The sequence below is a fragment of the Buteo buteo genome, chromosome 13, assembly GCF_964188355.1.
Source record: "Buteo buteo chromosome 13, bButBut1.hap1.1, whole genome shotgun sequence".
In the NCBI taxonomy this organism is placed as follows: domain Eukaryota; kingdom Metazoa; phylum Chordata; class Aves; order Accipitriformes; family Accipitridae; genus Buteo; species Buteo buteo.
The window spans coordinates 13,259,107-13,266,509 of record NC_134183.1 but is presented as its reverse complement, the minus strand read 5'-3'; the positions used below and the strand labels follow the sequence as shown (position 1 = coordinate 13,266,509).

The following is a 7,403-nucleotide window of genomic DNA, read 5'->3' as shown; positions in this document are numbered from 1 at the left end:
GAGAGCAGGGGTAAAAAGCCATCATGTTCAGTCTCAGTCACTGCCTGTTGGGGCAGAGCTCAGAGGACTGTCACAGCCACGGCTTCTGAATTCCCAGTGAGCACTGGACCAACCCGCAATATGTAACACCTCCTGGGAAAGAACTGGTATGGGGAACTGAGGACAGGTAGTTTATGTCCTTCCAAAGAGAGTATTCCATTAAATTCAAGTCAGCCTTATATGTGAATCAACACAGAAACCTTTGAAAGGGTAGATGAGCACGTGGGCAGGGAGATCCAGCTGATATAATCAACTGGGATTTCCAAAACCTTTCAGCAAGCTATCCCAACAAAGGCTTTTATGGAAGCGATGAAGCCATGGGATAAGAAGGAAGCTTCTCACTCAGACAAATAATCCTCAAAGACACAGAGTGAAAAAGAAAAGTTATTTGTGCTGGGGCCTGTGTTGTTCAAGCTCTTGATAAACCAAGCTGAAGAGGTGTTGAACAGGAAGGAACACAATGTTTCCCAATAAAATAATGCTGTTCTGGGCAGTGAGGACAATGACCGATACCTAAGAAATGCAGAAGGTCTTCATGCCACTGAATAAACAGTGCCATGAAATAGCATACAAAACTCAATACAGTTAAAACCACAGAACCATATGTGTGGGGAAACATAATGCAGTGTCACATATAAAAAGATGGACTCTGAGCCGACAATTACCCGTCAGGAGCAAGGTCTTCCATGTATGCTGTGTAACTGTGTGAAAATATCCACTCATTTCTCAGCAGTGGTAGAAAAAGAGACAAACTGAATTTGCAAGGAATTATGATTCCAAAGGCAATAAAGGTGATCAGACACATGGAGGGGCTTCCACAGGAGGACCAATTAAACAAATCCAGAGACTTCAGGTGGGAAAGAACTGAGTGGGCATACAAAGCAGAACTGTAAAATCAGCACAGTGTGGAGAGGCTTGACAGGACCAATGTTCCAACCGGCTCTGGCATTAAAAGAAACAGGAGAGTGCAGAGGGCAGATGGTGGAGAACAGTGTGTGTTTGTGAGTGTGTGTGTGGGTGTAAATCAAATGAAACTACCTGAAGGCAAGGTATTCAAAACCACAAAGACGCATGGGTTCTTCACAAAGTATGCAGTTAAGCTGTGGAACTCGGTGTCACTGCAAACTAAAGGATTACATGGATTGAAAAGACACTTGGACATGTTCATGGAGAAGAAATCTACTGGAATATAGCAACTTCACAGAAATCCTGTCTGTGGTGCAAAGGCTAAGAGCTGTGTAGAAAGACAGAGGTTCAGAGAGCACTTGAGGGTAACAGCTGTTAACATTTGGGAGAATGGAGGGCATCCCCCACTTCAAATACATTTTGTGGGTAGAAAATGAGGCTGCCAGTAGTAACACACCCACCAAATGAAGTAACCAAAGGCGACGCATGAATAAACACATAGTTGTTGAATCCCACTCTTTTTATGTAAGAGATGTTTGGATTGCTATAGTAATAGCAGTACTGAACCTTCCTAGGAAAGGTGTGAGAAATACAGTCCAGCACACAGGAAGGCTTTGGAATTGGAGCCTAAAGAGATAAAGTCCAAGCTTAGGTAACATCTGAGGCCAAGAGCAGCGTGAGGTCACGGCATGGCTCTGCTCTGAGACCCTACGAGTCACCCTGCAAGATGCTGGCTAACTGGAGGCACTTCTTAGAGAACTGAAGAGACTGAACTGGAAGGGAGGCAATATACACCTGTGCTGCCTGTCAATGCAGGGACCAAGTGAAGTGGCCATTGCAGCTCGAGCTGGAGAGGCTATGAGATACATTTCCCCAAATCTACTTGCTTAGAGCTCAAACAATGTCCCCATCTCTCAGGTTAAACTCAGACCTTGCCAAGTACAAGCCTCATGGAGAGAAAGGTGTGTCCCCAGCAGCCTTTAGTGGGGTGAGCAGGGAATCTCCTCAGGACAGGGGATGCAAGCACTGCTAGAGCACCCTGACACTATGGCTGCTGGCTATCTGGTGGCACGTTGTCATCATTGCTTCATTTCTGACGCATTTCCTTCCCTGTTCTTACCCATGAGGCCTGTTCCCCTCCTCACCTGCCCTGTAGCAGGAGCCATCCGGTTGCTTTGATGGGTGATGGAAAGGGCACTTGGAAGGTCGCCTTCTCAGCTAGGACCCACTGCCCAGCAGCGACTGCTTCCAGAGACGTTAGCTGAGAACATAAGAGGTGTCTGAGTAACTGTGCAACTCAGGCACTCGTTCAAGTGCAGCCTGACTTCAAATGACAGGCCTGTCCTACCAGCCACTGTGTTTCCCTTTTCAGTTAGACAATCTGGTCCTTCTCCACTGAGATGCTCAGTCTTTTTCAGGCTGCAGGAAGCCACGTAAGAATGTCACCACTGGAAAAGAGAAGACACGACCAATAGAAAAACCTGTTAATCAAACTCCCTAAAGCAAAGATGCATTCACTTCCCTTTTCCCTGCTGTGAGGTCAGGAAAGACCTGCAGAAATTGGTCCCTGAGAGGAGAAGCAGCACGAGGAGATGGTAAAGGCCATCCAGGTCTTTTCATGGCTATCCTGAGACAGGATGTATCTTAACCAGATAACCCACAAACACCTGCATGGAGTAGACATGGTATGCTAGGCGTGGAGAAAGCACTCCTCATATTTAATTCTGCAAGAGTCAATGCCCATCAGCAGAATAAACAGGCTTCTTAATGAGGAAAGTGTGTCCGTACCATATGCAGGCTCCAGCTCTCAGCTATGTCTCAGCAGAAGGGCAGGGAAGAGGAGTTTTCCTCCAAAGGATTAGGGTGCCAGCATTTCTGTTCAGCTTGGGCTAGCATTCCTGGGAGTTCTCCTTTTACACAGAGGACTGCTGTCTGAAGAAACACTGCTGAAGTGGAGGCTGGGCATTCCTTGTCAGACTGCCCATCGGGTCTGGTGACATCGCTCTCAGTATGCCTAACAAATAATTGCAGCATAACTGACAACACCATTTGAAAGCTGCACTTCTTACAGTGGATGTTTTCAAACATCCTTTGTCTCTGCTCATGCTGGAAATGCTTTTGCTTCGCCTCTACACACCTTGGGTTCAGTGCTGAACAAATGCAATCCCTACCCGTTACTGAATTGAAGCTTACGGTGTCTTTATTTTTTCACCTAAGAAGTGCCATACAACGTCACCCATGAGAGACACCATCCCGTTAGCCCTGTGAGTAGGAAATCTGATCTGTGATAGAAAATAAAAAATCTGGAAGGAAGGAAGGAACAAAGGAAGGAAGGAAGGAATTGTGGATGCTTTGATGACACACTGACATCTCACCTCTGCTGTAGCTGCCACTTCAGCAACCAGCATTCTCTGTCAAGTCCGCCTTGCTACACATTAGCCTGATGCTAGATCTCACATGTCACACGACCCACTGGTGACTCACAGGGCGCACTGATCCCTACAGGCACGCTCTGCTAATCCAGACGGCATGGCTGGTAATAACACCAACATGCTGCAAATCCCACAGGGACTGCTTTTCCAAAGTCATCTTTGCTTGCTTTCAATAATCCTCCAGCCTATTACCTGATTAATAGCAGTCACCTTTCAAGGTAAGTTTTGCTCCACCACACCAAACACAGCCCACACACCTGTAACTGCTTTATGTTAACTTCCATGGCGTCTACCTGGGGACTAAGGTATCAATGAAGAGCTATTAATAGACAGAGGTCGACTTCCATGCTGAGCACAGAAATTCCAAATAGAGCTCCATTGCAGCTGCAGTTTCTTCTTCAAGCGGTAGCCAGCGCATGCATTCATGCTGTGGATTTATATCTGCTGCTAGCATTTGACCAGAGAAGCGTTCTGTCAAAGGACGACCTCCTCAAACACCTTCCAGCTACATGCAGGTTTAGGTGGGACAGTGCGTTGTGTGCTACAGTTCTTCTGCACTCTGAGCAGTCAGGCAGCCTTCCACGTCTTCCTTTCTGGAAGCTGCTGCCTCAGTTTTCTGGGTTCTCCTTTACAGACCTCCTAGTCTTCTTCTCGCCTACCAATGGTCTTCTCTTGGAATATTTTTCCTTCTAAATCTGAATGGACGTCGGCTCATTGCCTCTCCTTGACTCTTCCCACAGTTAGTTAGGGTCACATTACTTATACAGGAATTCTGGAATTATTTTCATCCTTGGAATTATTCTCATTGTTTAAATAGAGTAATAAGGAGGACCCTGAGAACTACCAACTAGTCAGCCCCATGTCAGTGACTGATAAGATCATGGAACAGACCTTCCTGGAAGTTATGTTGAAGTCTATGGAACACAGGGAGGTGATTAGAGACAGCCAACATGGCTTCACCAAGAGCAAATTGTGCCTGACCAATCTAGTGGCCTTCTATGATGGAGTGACTGCATCAGCGTACAAGGGAAGAGAAGCTGATGTCATCTACCCAGACTTCTGTAAGGCCTTTGATACGGTCCCCCACAACATTCTTGCCACTAGATTGGAGAGTTATGGTTTTGACGGAGGGACTGTTAGATGGGTAAGGAATTGGCTGGATGGCCACATCAAAAGAGTTACAGTCAAAGGCTCAGTGTCCAAATGGAAACCAGTGGTGTCGCTCAAGGGTTCATACCAGAATCAATACTATTTAATATCTTCATTAATGACGTATACAGTAGGATGGAGTGCACCCTCAACAAGGTTGCAGGTGACACCAAGCTGAGTGGTGCAGCTGATACACCAGTGGGAAGGGCTGCCATCCAGAAGGACCTTGATGGGCTTGAAGAGTGGGCCCATGTGAACCTGATGAACTTCAACAAGGCCAAGCGCAAGGTCCTGCACCTGGGTCAGGGCAGTCCCCACTATCAGTATGTACTGGGGGATGACTGGATTGAGAGCAACCCTGCAGAGAGAGGTGATTCTCCCCTTTTACTCTGCTCTCATGAGACCCCGCCTGGAGTCCTGTATCCAGCTCTGGGGCCCCCCATGCGAGGAAGACATGGACCTGCTTGAGCAGGTGCGGAGGAGGGCCATGAAAATGGTCCAAGGACTGGAGCACCTCTCCTATGAGGAAAGGCTGAGAGAGTTGGGCCTGCTCAGCCTGGAGATGAGAAGGCTCTGAGGAGACCGTATCGCATCCTTTCAATATTTAAAGGAGGCTTATAAGAAAGATGGAGAAGGACTTTTTAGCAAGGCCTGTAGCGACAGGACAAGGGGCAAAGTTTTTAAACTGAAGAAGGTAGATTCTGGCTGGATTTAAGGGAGACATTTTTTAAGATGAGGCTGGTGAGACGCAGGAACAGATTGGCCCCAGAATTTGGGAATGCCCCATCATTGGAAGTGTTCAAGCTCAGGTCGGATGGGGCTTTGAGCAACCTGATCCAGTCAAAGATATCCCCGCCCACGGCAGGGGGTGTTGCACTAGATGATCTTTTTAAGGTGCCTTCCAACCCAAACCATTCTGTGATTCTATCCTCTACCTTCTGCATGTCCATGGGAGTCACAAATGCCCAGAGAGGCAAGACTTCAGGTGCACACCTGCGCTCACCACTTCCCACTGGTTGTCTCTGGGCTCCTCCTGGGCAGGGCACAGGGTGTTTCCATCAGCCTCCCCATGCCCTGCGCAGGGAGCCCAGGGGTGAGCTCTGGGTTTGAACGCCAAAACAGTGGGTGCTGCGGTGCCAGAGCCCTCCTTGGAAAATGCTCTTCATGCACAGGCCAGTGCTTGATGCTGGATGTTGCTTTGGATCACAGGCATCATTTTTCTGACCTTGCCCCTGTGTTATTCACTGAGCTTTATGCACTGAGCTCTTTTAATAACCAAAATGCCAACAACCAAGAGAAGGGTGTGTTTAGAACTGACGGTGTTTAAAGCAGCTCAAGTGACAGTGCCCTTTTCCTAGAACTAGATCAGTCACTCTCCAGGACTACCGGCAGATTCCCCCTTTCTCAGAGTATCAGCATTGTACAGGACTGCCTACCACCTCTAGTGGCCTGATACAGGCAGCACTGTGTTGATAGTTTTTGTGGCTGGAACTGTATGAATGTGTAAGTGTGCGAGATATTTGGGATGGGTTGGGAGTGCTGGACTGAGTGCAGTAGCCAAGTGCAGAGGATCTCAGACTATATGCTGTGTGTGTGATTATGTGTATAGCTGAGTTTGGGTGGAGGGGTTGGGGTTTTTTGGAGTCGTAGGTAGTGAAGGGCTACAGGGACCTCCCCTGCTTCCTGACTTGGTTGAGGATATTGCTTGATGCATGTTGACAGTGGGTACACATGCATATTGTTGATACAGGCTTAAGGTCTTTAAGGCATGTTAACACTTCTTGTTTGTGTGAGGGGAAATGGGAAATATCACTGTATATTTATTGAATATGTATATATTTGGGGTTGAAGGCATTTCCTGGTCTAGGTTACTTTTGCATGTTTGTCTGTCTTAACCTTTAGAGTATCTTTAATAAAGGTTGTGAAACAGAAATAACTTTGACTATGAATAACTTCCCTATTAATAAAAGTGCTAGTAATTAAACATCACACGTTTCTTCTATATAAGGTCTGTAGCAAAAACACTGAATCTTTGAAAACCAGAAATATTTTGGAAAAAAGCAGTATAATTTTCTTGTTTTCAGGTATGAGGTACCATGATTATTTTGTTTGTTTAAGTCTAGGTAAGACCATTCTGTAATATCAGTTATGACTGACTACAGCAATAGTGAATAGTCCTCTAGTATGCACATTTTGAATTTTTCATTTTCTGCAAAATACCAAGTGCAGATTTACTTGCATAGATATTTGTTTCTTTTTACAGCTAAGGAGTCACCTTCTACACTCAGCACGAATTGTGTGTCCAAACATGAACTTGTATTCTGACTTGCTGTCTCTTTGTATCTAGTGCTGTTGCAGTCAAAGTCATGGCCCACAATATGTGTTTGGTTTTCCCCTTTTCAATATAACATATAGTGAATTACTGAATGACATTTAGTCATGATTTGTCTTCTGTAAAATTTTCTTTTCTAATGCTGTAAAGGCAATCCCTAAATTCACAGGACCATGTGCACAAGATATATCGTATTATTCCCATTTTACGTCTGGAATAGTTGCAGTACAGAAATGCTGAAGAATCTCATCTGGGTCAAAGATCAAGTTATCAGTAGACACAGTAGAGGAACCTGTAAATTCTACATCCAAGTTCTTTAAGTGCCTTGACTAGTCAAGATTCCCTTATTAATAGCCCTGTCAGACTATTTATAGGAAATGTATCCACAGGAATGGTAAGATGTAAAACATTTCTAATTATATCTAGTCAAATCAAATGACAATTATGCCATTAGTTAAGTTTGCCAGACAATGTTTTGCCAAAGATGGTTTGCCAAAATATATTTTGACTGAAGGAAAAGGAAACATCCAGAGCATTTGCATACC

General features: G+C 45.5%; 1 long non-coding RNA gene across 2 annotated transcripts in view; it reads right to left on the bottom strand.

Moving 5' to 3' along the window:
• Positions 1-7,403, bottom strand: part of LOC142038901 (uncharacterized) — a 92,230-nt gene that overhangs the window by 54,864 nt on the left and 29,963 nt on the right. The gene's annotated exons all lie outside the window — the stretch shown is intronic.